The following is a 13455-nucleotide window of genomic DNA, read 5'->3' on the forward strand; positions in this document are numbered from 1 at the left end:
GAGAGAGAGAGAGAGACTCTCCGCGAAGGTCACGTGACCTATCCAGACCTTCGGATTATTTGGGTCCTGGAGGACGCTTCGGTCTTCTGGAATCGTTTCGGTTGCTTAGAGCAGCATTTCCCAACCTTAGGAACTTGAAGATGCGTGGACTTCAACTCCCAGAATTCCCCAGCCAGCTATGCTGGCTGGGGAACTCTGGGAGTTGAAGTCCACGCATCTTCAAGTTCCTAAGGTTGGAAAACGCTGGCTTAGAGCGCGGACGCGGCGAGCGGGGCGGCGTGAGCGCAACTTAGAAAAGTGGGGTCCTTCCTGCCCCACGGTCTCTCTCCCTCCCTCCCTCCCCCCCCCAAGGAATTTATAAAATGTATCCGTGGAGGACCAATCGAGGGGAGATAAGGTCGAGGCAGGCTGGTGAGAGGAAGAAGGGAGACAGACAACCTGTGTCTGGGCGAATTGAGGCGCCAGATTTGGGGTCTAGAAGAGTTCGAGAGCGTAAATTCGATTTCATAGCATCCGGCAGAGCAGGAGGGACCGTTTTTTATTTACTTATGTGTTTTCCACCTTGATTACTTGATAACTCATTCACAGAGAGAAACAGATCCAACGTATCTCCCTTCTCCTATTTCCCCCCACAACAACCCTCTGAGGTGGGTTCTGGCTGCAGGCTCCAGGATTCCCAAAGGATGGAGGAGTCAAGGGCCAGGTTGGCTGAGCATTGGGGCTCTGAAGCACCCCAGGTTTGGGAAAGTCTGCCTGCATTAAATGCAGATGCTTCCTTGTGCTGTTCACTAATATAATCTATTATTCTGTTGTTTGGGGGGCTATTAAACATTAAAAGTATTAAACGTTAAGATGTTAATGTTTAAAACATCAACCGGAGAGTTGTCATTATTGGGCTGATTACAAGTAGAATCAAGGAAATAAATATTCGGCTTCTTGGGCTTTTCAACAGCTGTTTCCATGTGCTCAGGAAACAGGGCTGGCTGGCTGGCTCAACCATTTAACAAAATCTGCCGCAGCCAATGGTCAAGGACAGAGCAGCAAATGGTTAGCAATTCCTGCGAGAAAGGTGGGAGGTTCTGAAATATGATAAATATTCTTTTAAAAAGAAGTTAAATGTGTTTGTCTTGACTTTTGACTGCCAGGAATGGGATCTTAAGACAAGCGGTGTTAGAGGACTGCAGAGTGCACACAAGGAGGCGGGGGAGGGGGCAAAAAAGTCAAGATGGTGACCACCGCTGTTGTGATCGTGTCCTTTTTATAGGCGTCCCGAGGTACCACACACGTTAAGGAAGAGGGGATTTCAGCCACACCATTAGGTGTCGTGGCCACCATTGTGATCAGCAAATTGAGGAAAGTTCTGCACTTTGTGGGTGGAACTGGCCAAAAGTCCATCTCCATAATACCTCCTGAAGAAGAGCACATTTTTTAAGAAGGAGCTGCTCAATAAATTCATCCCTGGGCAGACACTAATCTTCAGTGTCAGACATAGTCCAATAAAGGAGAATATTTGTAGATCAGGGTTGAAATGGTGCTCTCTGAGCTTCTTGTTCTCATGCAGATGTTTCATGACCCAACTAGGTAACATCATCAATGCTCTAGAGACTCTAGAGATAGTTGTTGTTGTTGTTGTTATTATTATTATTATTATTATTATTATTATTATTATTATTATTATTATTATTATTATTAATTTAATTTGTATACCGCCCTTCTCCCGAAGGACTCAGGGCGGTGAACAGGGCAATACATAAAAACAAGATACAAAAATTAAAAATTATTAAAAAGTAATTAAACAATGCCCGTAATAAATTAATACAGATTAAAAGTTAAGATCCATTTATAAAATCCAACCCGTCCCATCAGGCCAGGCCAGCTTGTTCAAAAAGATGGGTTCCCTCTTGACTCCAACTATGATATAAGAGTGACAGTCTTGAGAGTTCTTTTTCTTTCTTTCTTTTTCTTTCTCTCTTTCTTTCTCTCTTCTCTCTTTCTCTCTCTATTTCCTTTCTTGTCTTTTCTTCCTTCTCTTTCTTTCCTTCTCTCTTTCTTTTCTTTCTTATTTTTCTTCTTTCTTCCTTTCTTCTTCCATCTCTCTCTCTTATTTTTCTTTCTTACCTCCCTCTCTCCTTTCCTCCATCTTTCTTTCTTTCTTTCTTTCTTTCTTTCTTTCTTTCTTTCTTTCTTTCTTTCTTTCTTTCTTTCTTTCCAGTTCAAGAAGCTCATCCTATTTTAAATAATGTGCTTCTAACATTCCCAATATTGTCTTTATGTCTGAAGGGGACAGTTAAGAATATGACCATTACAATTGTTTCTACTTGAATTTATTAGAGGGGCAGTGGGCATTATGTTCCATCTGCATGTCAGAATTCTCTCCCCCCTCCCCGCCCAATAACTTAAATATTTTAAAAGGCCTTCCTCATCTGTGCTTAACAATGAACAAAATTAAAAAGAAACAGTGAAAAATATTTGAAAATGAAGTGCGTTCCATATAATAAATTTGAAATGAACAGAAAGTGCCAGATTGAAAGCAATATCGGCACGCGCCTGGGGGCATTAATAAAGACCAGGGATGGTTGGGACTGGGGGGCTTTAGGTGATGGGGGTGGCATTGGTGGGGGGGGAAAGACACTATTTTTTTTCTATTAGAATTTGAAACTGCTTTTCAATATTAAAAGGGTAGGTGATGAATTTTCAGTGTTATGCAGACGGGGTCAGAGACTAATTTCATTTCTGTCTCTTTTTTTTTCTGGTCAGCATTCTGTCGATAATTAATCAAAAGCGGTGTTTCTTAATGAAACACTTTTCAAAAGGTGATAATGAGAGGGAGAAGGGAAGGGGGCTGCCCAGCCATATTGGAGTAGTGAGAACTGGAGTGGCTGGCGGGAACTGGAGGCAGGAGCAGAGACGGAGGAAGGGAGGGGAGGGGAGGTCAGAAAGGGAAAGGAGAAGGAGAGAGAGAGAGAGAGGAGGAGGAGGAGGAGGAGGAGGAGGAGGAGGAGGAGGAGGAGGAAGAGAGGAAAAGGGGAGGACCTGAAGGAGGACCACAGAATGCAGAAGGATGCTTGGAGCCCTGACTTTCCCAGAAATTCCCTGGCAGCCTTCCCTTCCCTGTGTTTGCCTAAGGCAGGGGTAGGCAACCTTGGCTCTTTTATGATTCGTGGACTTCAACTCCCAGAATTCCTGAGCCAGCATGGGGAATTATAGCCCGTTCATGACTTTGGGACTTCAACTCCCAGAATTCCTGAGCCAGCATGGGGAATTATAGCCCGTTCATGACTTTGGGACTTCAACTCCCAGAATTCCTGAGCCAGCCATGCTGAGGAGAAATGGAGAGGTTTCCAAGCTGAGCCATGCTGGCTCAGGAATTCTGGGAGTTGAAGTCCACGAGTCATAAAAGAGCCAAGGTTGCCTACCCCTGGCCTAAGTAAACTCAGCTGCCATCTCTAAGTGTGGGAAAAGGTGGCCTGTGTGTGTCTCTCTGTGTGTAGACACACACACACACACACACACACCACGCACGCAGTCAGTCAGTCCCCGACTTACAACAATTCGTTAGCGACCATTCAAAGTTGCAATGGCACTGGAAGAAGTGACTTATCATCTTATCACGCATGCCTGGCTGAGGAATTCTGGGAGTTGAAGTCCACAAGCCATAGAAGGGCCAAGTTTGAAAAACCCCTGGCCTAGACCATGAGTATCCAATCTTGGCAATTTTAAAACCTGTGGACTTCAACTCCCAGAATCCCATGCTGGCTGAAAAATTCTAAGAGGCCTGGTCAAGACTGAGAAGTTGAAAAAGCATCCATGGATAAAGCAATGGCCAATCCCTCTTATTACTAGAAGAAGGTCAATTTTAAGTGGCCAGTCTTGAAGGCCTTCACAAGGAGCTTCCCTGTATCCCGAGATCTATTGTCTTTATGGATGGGAAGAGTCTTCTTAGATATCAGGGGTCATAGCTATTGATGGGCCCCCTCCCAAGTACATGAGTGGCAACACCCTGGACTGAGATCACAAACACATATGACTTTCCAGACTCACCCCCAAAACATAGGAGCTTCTGGCTTCACAATCAACACAAGAGGTCACACTTAGTAACCTTGACAGATTCTGGGACATCATATTGGTGTTGACTTGTAGCAACCAGATAAGTAAGAGTTTCTCCAGGACAACCTGTCCCCAACCAGGCCTCTCAGATCTTCTAATGGTGCCTGCATGGCTGGTGTCCTCAAGCCCATCCACCTTGCCGCTGCTTGTCTTCCTCACTTTCCTTCTATCTCTCCAGTATTACGGACATCTCAAAGGAGAGTGAGTGAGTGCCCTCAAGTCAGTTTAGACCAGGGGGTCTTCAAAGTTGGCCCTTTTATGACTTGTGGACTTCAACTCCCAGAATTCCTCAGCCATAATTGTGGCCATAATTTGAGGACTGTCTGTAATAGGACAGAGGAAGGAATCACAGGATGCAGTGGTCTTTGATATGAGCAGTCTTTGGCAGAAAGGAATGACATGCTGTAATTTAATCATGGTTACCCACCGGTTGCTAGAAAACAAAATGTTTAGGGTTAAGAAAAACAGATCTGTTGGCCCAGATCCAAAAGTGTCTGGATCTGGCCTCTACGCTTATCCCTTCTGGCTGGAAAAAAACTATGATTTATAGCTTGGTAGGTTGCATAAATGCAGCCAGTTGTTGCTTGATCAGTAAATAATGATTAAGTAAAATATGTCTTAGTCACACACCTTCTGTGCGCCACATGAATTTCCACAGACTAGAACAATTTGGGGGGGGGGGAGAGAGATGATCCTGCATAACATAGGATTAATATAAACCATCCCCGATTTTATTGATAAACAGAGATTCTGTGGTAGACTGCGGTTAGACATGGAGGTTTTATTTTAATAGGGTGGACCGGGATTAATTTAGGGCTGGCAGAGGGCTGCCTTGGGTTTAATTAAAAAGGGGGAGGTTGCATTCATCCCTAGAGAAGCTGCAAGGAAGAATTCTTTCTTGTTTACCTCGGCCTGTTTCTTCCTTTGCTGGGGAAAAAAAAGGATTCCTTTTTTTTAAAAAAAAATAGTTAAGAGGTTGAAGAGTAAATGAAATTAATGAAGAAAATTAACAGCAATTAGTGCCGTTCTGGGCATTTGAAGGGTTTTTGCGTGCAGGAGAGACTATCTACTGACAATTAAAAATGATACTTTACGCATAAACAAAGGAAATTAGGCTGTGCAATGATATTAAACAGTCCAAAATTAACAGGGAAAAAAATGTAATAAGTGGGGGGGGGGATTAAAGAGAAATCTGGCATTAATTCGTGGTTATGGATACAGAACCCCTGTCGAAGCGAGCGAGGAGTAAGCTGAGCCTTTAATTAATATTTGGCTTTGCATTCCAAATGTGGGTTGATGTAATTACGCCATAAACAGGCAACAATCATTTGTTCAAATAACCTGCAGGTGAGATTTGAACTCCAAAAAGGGGAAAAAAGGGGGGGAGGGGGGAGAAGGAGGGGATAATCGTAGCCTGTTTTTTTTTTCCCTGAAGTGGAGCCCTTTTTTCCTTTTCCTTTAAAAAAAACACGGAATAAAGCGGGGTGTCCTTTGTCGGTAAGACTGAAGCGCGCCCAGATGGACGCAAGCAAACCAGGCGCGCCCGCTATTAACACCCCCTTAATCTCGGGGCGAATGGCAACCGACAGCCGTTCCGCCCCCCACCCACCCACCCACCCCCCCCCCAAATTTGTGTGCGTTTGTGTTTAAAGAGGCTGGGATAAGTGGGGGAGGGAGACGGAGGGGAGGGGGCGTCTCCTGAAACGCTGCAAACTTTCAGATAAAGCGTGAACGGCGGGAGGTTGTTGAAAAGATTAGATGGCGGATAGTTATTGAAAAGTCGCCAAATCGGATTTTGAAGTCCGGCGCTCCTGCGCTTTTTTAATAGAATTCCAGATAATCTTTTATCGCGACAAGACACCCATAGAATTATTTAAACGGATACGGGCTTGGTCCAAGAGGAAATTTCAATTATTCCGAGGCGGGTAATAAATGTGTGTCGTGGAGGCCTCTGTTTAGTTTAGTTCTTTAATCCAAATGCAGTTGCCTGCCTCCCTCCTTCCTTCCTTCTTTCCTTCCTTCCTTCCTTCCCTCCATCATCCCTTCCTCTATTTCTCCTATATCTACCCATCTATCGTGTCTGTCTGTCTCCTTCCCTCCTTCCTTCCTTCCTTCCTTCCTTCCTTCCTTCCTTCCTTCCTTCCTTCCTTCCTTCCCTCCATCATCCCTTCCTCTATTTCTCCTATATCTACCCATCTATCGTGTCTGTCTGTCTCCTTCCCTCCTTCCTTCCTTCCTTCCTTCCTTCCTTCCTTCCTTCCTTCCTTCCTTCCTTCCTTCCCTCCATCATCCCTTCCTCTATTTCTCCTATATCTACCCATCTATCGTGTCTGTCTGTCTCCTTCCTTCCTTCCTTCCTTCCTTCCTTCCTTCCTTCCTTCCCTCCATCATCCCTTCCTCTATTTCTCCTATATCTACCCATCTATCGTGTCTGTCTGTCTGTCTCCTTCCTTCCTTCCTTCCTTCCTTCCTTCCTTCCTTCCTTCCTTCCTTCCTTCCTTCCCTGCCGCTTTCCCTATTATTTCCCCTTCTTTTGGAGAGATTGGGCTTGATCAGAGGCCCTAATTCGGAAAAAAAAATTTAAAAAGGAAAAGTTTGTGATCTAAAAGGAAGAAGCAAAGACATTCCAATCGGGCGAGCTTACAGCCGAGAACCAGAAAGCCGGGGAAATTTAAGACAAGAACTTTATGTATTTATTCGATTTATTTGCGAAAAGAGGGTCGGACATCTTTTGTTTCAATATTTATTTCCAGGCAGGTTGGCGCGTTCTCCTCCTCCCTCCCTCCCCCCCCCCCAATTTAAAAGGGAACAGCAGGTGAGCGTAAAAGGGCCGCCTGTCCAGACATGTCATCTTCAAGGCGGCGAAAAGGAACCGGATTAGCCACCAGGAGGAGAGAAGCGATATTTTGAATTATCCTCCTCAAGCAGCTAAAGCCGCGGAAGGGGGCCAGCGAGGGACGGGGGGGGGGTCTTTTCCCTCCCTCCACCTGTCTTCCCCAGACTTCCAAGGAAGCGGGATCCAGCGGGGCTGCCTTGGACGGAAAAGCGGCTGAGGGTCTAAAGCTGGGAACGGGGCGAGCTCGGCGGGGCAGCCGTCTATTGGAAGCCAGGGGACGTTTGCCGGGTCCGGAAATCCTCCTTCCTTTCCTTCCTTCCCACGTTCTTGGAGAGAGGAAGGATCAGAAGCCAGCAGCCGAGCAGCAGCGCCATCCTAACCTTCCCAGGAACAGCCAGACACACGCGGGTGGATGTGCGGAGCCTCTGGGAGTGACCTGCGGGGGGGGGGGGGGGAAGGGTGGGCTGCTCCTCTTCCTAAACGTCCCCTAGGCCAAATCCAGAGCCCCTTCCTCACTCACTCTCTCCTTCCTTCCTTCCTTCCTTCCTTCCTTCCTTCCTTCCTTCCTTCCTTCCTTCCTCTTGTCATCCATTCCGGGTTTCTTGACTGGCCCTCTCCAAAGTCCACCTTGGCTTTTCCAAACAGCCCATGCCATTGCCCCCCCCCGAAAAATCCTTCCCCCGCAATCCCCCCCCCCTCCCGACAGGCTCCCAGGCAACGAATACCGGTAGGAGGTGAAAAGGGATGGCTCCCTTGCTGAAAGACGCTTCTCCGCCCATTTCCTTGACGGGCAAGGTGAGGCTGTGCCCGGGCCTAAAGGGCCCGCTTTCTCTGGCAGGGAGGGCCAAGGAGATTCGCCAGGGCCCTTTCTGGAGGGGGTCGCCGCCTCCGAGCCCAACGCGGCCTTCCTTGTTCCTCCCCACCTGCCTGACCTCAGGCTCCCTGTTCAGGACGCGCCAGGCCGGAAAGAGAGCCGGGAAGCGGAAGACTCGCTCCCTATCCCATAATAAGCCCCCAGCCCCAACTCAAGCCCCCAGCCCAGAAATTCGGAGCCGAAGGTGGCAAAGGGGTGGTTTCACTGAACCGCGCTTGACTGTTAAGCTGATTGGTAAATTCCTCTTTCTAGAAAACAACCTCGAGCTGCCAGATGCAAAAATTCGGGAGCCCCCCCTCCTCAAATCCACCCCCCCTTATTCTTCGACACCCAGAGGCGAAGACCTACCGCGGCCTGCTCGCTTCGCCCTCTGGTCCGGGAGGCAGCTGCGGGCAGGCGGAGGGGGGGGGGGAGAAACCTGCGGGGGCTGCGGTATACTTAATAAACATTTCCGGTTCTTAATATTTCAAGCTTGATCCTAAAAATAAAAGGGGGGGCGCAGGCCGCCCTCTGGAGTTCTGGCATTCTTTCTCTCCCCCCCTTTTTTTTTGGGTAACCATCTCTTACCTAACCACATAGCCGCCCTCCCGAGGATTAACTGAGGCTTGCATTTTATGAACTGCAAAAATCCTATTCTGTAAATATTCGGTTTTATTTTGGAGAGGGGCAAATGAGCTGCCGCATTTTCTAGCCGCTTCCTTAGTCTACCAAAAAGTCTGGGAAATCCAAATACATACACACACACACACACACACACACACTCTTCACGAAGGGTGTGTTTTTAGAGGAAAGAATGGCAAGTTCCAGAAAGTTTCTCTCTCTCTCTCTCTCTCTCTCTCTCTCTCTCTCTCTCTCTCTCTCTCTCTCTCTCTCTCTCTCTCTCTCTCTCTCTCTCTCTCTCTCCTTTTATTATTTATTATTGTGAAAAGCGGTAAACATTTCCCGTGTTTGACCGGCGTAATTGTGTAAATCTTATTAGCAATATGCATATATTTACTGTGGTGCTAGCCAGTGTTAAATGGATTTTAAATTATATAATTACCGACAGCTCTCTCATCCTAAATGGATATTTCAGGGTGGGGGCCAACTGAGAAGGGCCTCCACAGCGCCGCGGTGACTCTTTCTACCGAGAAATCCCGCTTTCCACTTTCTTTTCTTTGAAATATTGGGAAAGCCATTTCTACAAGAGAGATCCCCCGTGTCCTTCCTATGGAGAAAAAGTTATGGAAATCCAAAAGAAAAAGGAAGGAAGGAAGAAAGAAAGAAAGAAAGAAAGAAAGAAAGAAAGAAAGAAAGAAAGAAGGGATAAAGAAAGAAAGAAAGAAAGAAAGAAAGAAAGAAAGAAAGGAGGTATAAATGAAGGAAGAAAGAAAGAAAGAAAGAAAGAAAGAAAGAAAGAAAGAAAGAAAGAAAGAAAGAAAGAAAGAAAGAGAAAGGGAGGGAAGGAAGGGAGGGAGGGAGGGAGGGCGACAAAACCTCCTTTCTTCCCTTCCTAACTTCCTTTCCCCCCATTTGTCCTCTTTTTCTCTTCCTCTCTTCCAGGAAGGAAGAGAAGGAAGGAGAAAGGGCGGGAATGAAAGGAAAAGCTCCAGCCGCCTGGCTCCATTTATTCGCCTGCCCAGCGCTGGTTTATAATCTTTGTTTAATGTTGCATTTCTGAGCTAAGGAGCCCTGTATCAGCGGTTAGATATTTAGTTGTATATAATTTACACCCTGATCGTGAATCGATCCGACACCTCTGGATGGTGTCTCTCTCATTTTTCACGCTCCTTCCGAGGTGCTGAAATAATACCTTCTCATTAGGAGGCTGCGAAGCCCGGCTAATTTATCCCAACTGTCAGTGCCTTGTAGAACCTCGGGTTAAAAATAAATCAGCAAAGAAACCGCCCCATCACTTCTCTCGGCCCACTCCTGTTTCCCTGCCTTCTCCCCCCCCCGCCGCCCCCAGCACCCCCCCCCCGCCCCGAAGGACATCGCACACGACCCATGGGGCGCTCCGGCTCAACCTTCCCCTTCCTAGAAAAAGGACAGAACCGGATCGGGAGACTATAGGGGCCCTCCGGGCCAGGGTGAGGAACAGAGAAATCTCCCCACTGCGGGGTGGGGGGGTGGGGGTGGGGGCTCGGCCGATGCCATTCAGTAGCACCAGACTGTTTCTCGCCGCCCCCTCCCAAGGTGTTTTCCCAGAGTTACAAGTGAAAGCCACCATATTTCCAAACGCCCCAAGATTGCTGGTCAATTCCAGAAGCCTTGTCAAGGCCAGCGCGTCAGTTTCAGCTAACAAAGCTGCCCGCCGCTTGGGGCTCCCTTGGAAGAATCAAAAATGCTTAAAACTCAAAAACGAAACCAGAGGCCAAACGCGCACACACACACGCACGCCTTTCAACTTGTGCCCGAACTCACAACTCACCCCATAGCAACAAAGACAGCCACGACCCCTCGGATCGTCTGCAACCCTTCCTCCCTACCCGGGAAAGAGGGGTAGGAGAAGAAGGGTGGGGGGAGAGAGAGAGAGAGAGAGAGAGAGAGAGAGAGATCCCATCTCGACCCAAGCACCAAATTTCCAAAGTCATTAATTTGCTTTGGGTAGTTTATTCGTGAAGAGCTTTCGCCTGGCAAACGAGGCTCTTGAAAATTACGTCGATAATTAATTGTGCAAATTTGTTTCTATTAAATAAAAATAACACGTATTGAAGAACTCAATTAGCATTAATTAAGCTTGATATCCTAATTTGGAAGTTGTGTAATAGAAAACAAGCCTTTTTAGGAAGAAGGGGGGGTTCCCCCTTTTTCTCCCCAAGCCCTGGCAGCTCCCCCCCTCCTCCTCCCCCCCCCGCCCCCCCCCCTTCCCCTTCTCTGCTTTGCTGGAGAAAGGAGCACGGGCGGCCTGGACTGCCTTCGGCTTGGCGTCCCTTCCTCCGCCGCCCCCCCTCCCGCCCCCTTCTTCCTCCCCCCCCTCTCTCTCCTTGGAGAATTGGAAATGAGAGATGGAGACGGGAAATCAGGAGGTGCTAAATTAGCTGACTGATCCGCGCTTATTGCCGCATACACATCCCCCATTACAGGGGCTTTCGGCAGCCTTCTCTTAATATTCCAGGCATGGAGCGGCGTCTAGATAGCAGATTTATCAAATGGGAAAATGAATGTATGATGATCAGTTAAATTGAAAATCAGCCCCTGCATGACAGGCCGACCTGACACCTCCGTAATTAGAAAGAAAAATGATAGCGTCCGATGCATAATAGAGCAAAAACAATTTACACTCCCCCATAATGATCCGGCGTTCAAATTGAAAATTTCTCCTGGTAGAAATTGAATTCATAAAGTATGATTCATGGCGGACGCATCTCCTAGAGGCTGCCTCGGACCAGATCGATTGATAGTTTGTCTAGAATCACACAGGCTCCTGCTTCGGGGGGTTTTTTTTCCGAGGGGGAGGAGAAGGGAGGCAGGGAGGGAGGGGGAAAAACGCCCCCTCTAAACTGCTTAAGTAAATCAGTAATTTCACCTTAAGGACACGAATGTGCGAGCTGCGATACTCCAACATTCAAACGCAGATCCATTATACATGAGTTCCACCCCCACCTCTCTTTTTTTTCTGCCCCCCCCCAGCACACACCCCCTCCCCAAGCCGGCCGGCCTGCCTGCTTGCCTGCCTGGCCGTGGCTCCCACCACCCAAATGAACAGCCCGCAAATTGAAGGAAGAAGCCGATTTATCGCGGCGAGACAAATGGTTCACCTTAGATAAAATAACCAACATTTTTATGCGCAATTTTCTGCTACACTTTCTCAAGTTAAATGACATTTTAAATACAGTTGGACGACTGGGGAGGGGGGGGCGCGGCGCGGAGGAGGAGGGGTCGGCGGGGGTCGGTAGGAGAATCTGATTTGACAGGCGGCAGATTGTGCTGTGGGGTGGGGGACACCGGGGGTCGCGTCCTGCCATATCCAGATTGGTGGGGCGAAGAAGGAGGGCGAAGAATTTCCAAACTGTTTTTTTTGGGGGGGGGACTAAGTGGGTGGGTGGGGGATTTCCCCCCCCCCCCCTTGTTTTCACCGCGCTTAGAGCGCGGGATTCGTTCTCTACCGCGGGGTAAGTGAAAAAGGAAATAAATGAAGAATTTATCATATTGCGATTCGGGGGTGGGGGGGTTGACCTCGGGTGAGTCTTAAGTAACTCCATTTTTACCTCCTTTTTTTTTAACGGTCCGCAACCTTATCCAGAAGTTGACCTTCCCAGGTTACCACCTCTTCCCTCTCGGCATTTCCCTTTAAGCAAAAGAAGGGTTTTTTGTGGGTTTTTTTTTCATTTCGCCCGGATTTCTCCCTCCCTCCTTAGCTCTCTCATTCCCTCCAACTTTCTTGCTTTTGATCTAATTATTCACTGTCCCCCACCCGCCACCCCCATAAGCCCGGTCTCCTAGAGAGCAAATATCAGAGTCACTGAGCGAAAATTATGTAAATATTATTAAAGGGACTCGGGCTTAGAAATTCATTTGCTTCGACAGAGAGGAGAGAAAAACGGGGCGCGGGTGGGGGGGGGGTGAAGAGAGAGAGAGAGAGAGAGAAAGAAAGAGAAATCCGCTCCCGTCCTTCTGATTATTTTCAATTTATTTGCAAATAAAGGCCTGATGACCAGGAGGGATCAGAGATATTTAACGAGGCTGTAAACATAATTCCACTGCGCACAGACTCACCAGAATTAATGGTTTTAATAATTGGCAAGACAATTTCAGGGGAATTGGTTGGGGTTTTAAGCGCCCTGCAAATTTCAAGAGACGGGTGGGGCGGGCGAGATAGATAGATTTTAAAAGGATTGTTGGGTTGAAGGCTGCGGTGGCAGGTTTCTCTCTCTCTCTCTTATTATTGTTATTATTATTATTTTTAGACCCAGCCAAGTTTGCTAATATATCTTTGGTGCAGCTGTCTTCCCACCCCCAAAGGTTCCCCAAGGACCCCCAACCCTATTAGAACAAATGCGTTCGCCTTTTGTATGGAGAGAGAGAGAGAGAAAAGGGGGCGAACATTTGCGGCGCCTGTCCTATTACGCGCGACATATGATCAATAGGCTGATAACGCCACGACATCAATATAAGCGACAGAACAATGAAACATATCATTGGACATCTATCTTAATATAGCCAGCTACAAGAGGACTGACAAAGGGGGAGGGAGAGGGAAGAAAAGAGGGGAGCTCGGCCCGGGAGGGGGGCCCAAGCCAGCCCCTCATGAAAATTCCGGCCCACGTCTTCCCATCTCCGCTCCAATATGCGCGCCCGCCTCCCCCAGCTGCCAAGGCTATTATTTTCCAATTTCAATTTGACACCCCAGCCTTTCATGCTAATTCTATTATTGTAGGAAGTTTATGTGATTTCATATCACTAGAAATCGGTAATGTATAATAACCCTTTGGGCGAGAAAAGCGAATCCCCGCAGCCGCCAACGGGAAAATAATTACTTTCATATCAAAACGCACCAGGAGCTGGCCGAGTCCTTACAGCCTGAAGCTGCTAACCTCGTGTGGGGGGGGGGAGGGAGGGGAGGAGGAGGGGGGTGAGAAAGGAGGTTAGGGGGAGTGACGGCGAGGCTGGCAAAAAAAACACGGAAGGGGGGGGGCGTCGCGAAATACATTTGTTA

This window comes from Vipera ursinii, assembly GCF_947247035.1.
Source record: "Vipera ursinii genome assembly, chromosome: 13".
NCBI lineage: Eukaryota > Metazoa > Chordata > Lepidosauria > Squamata > Viperidae > Vipera > Vipera ursinii.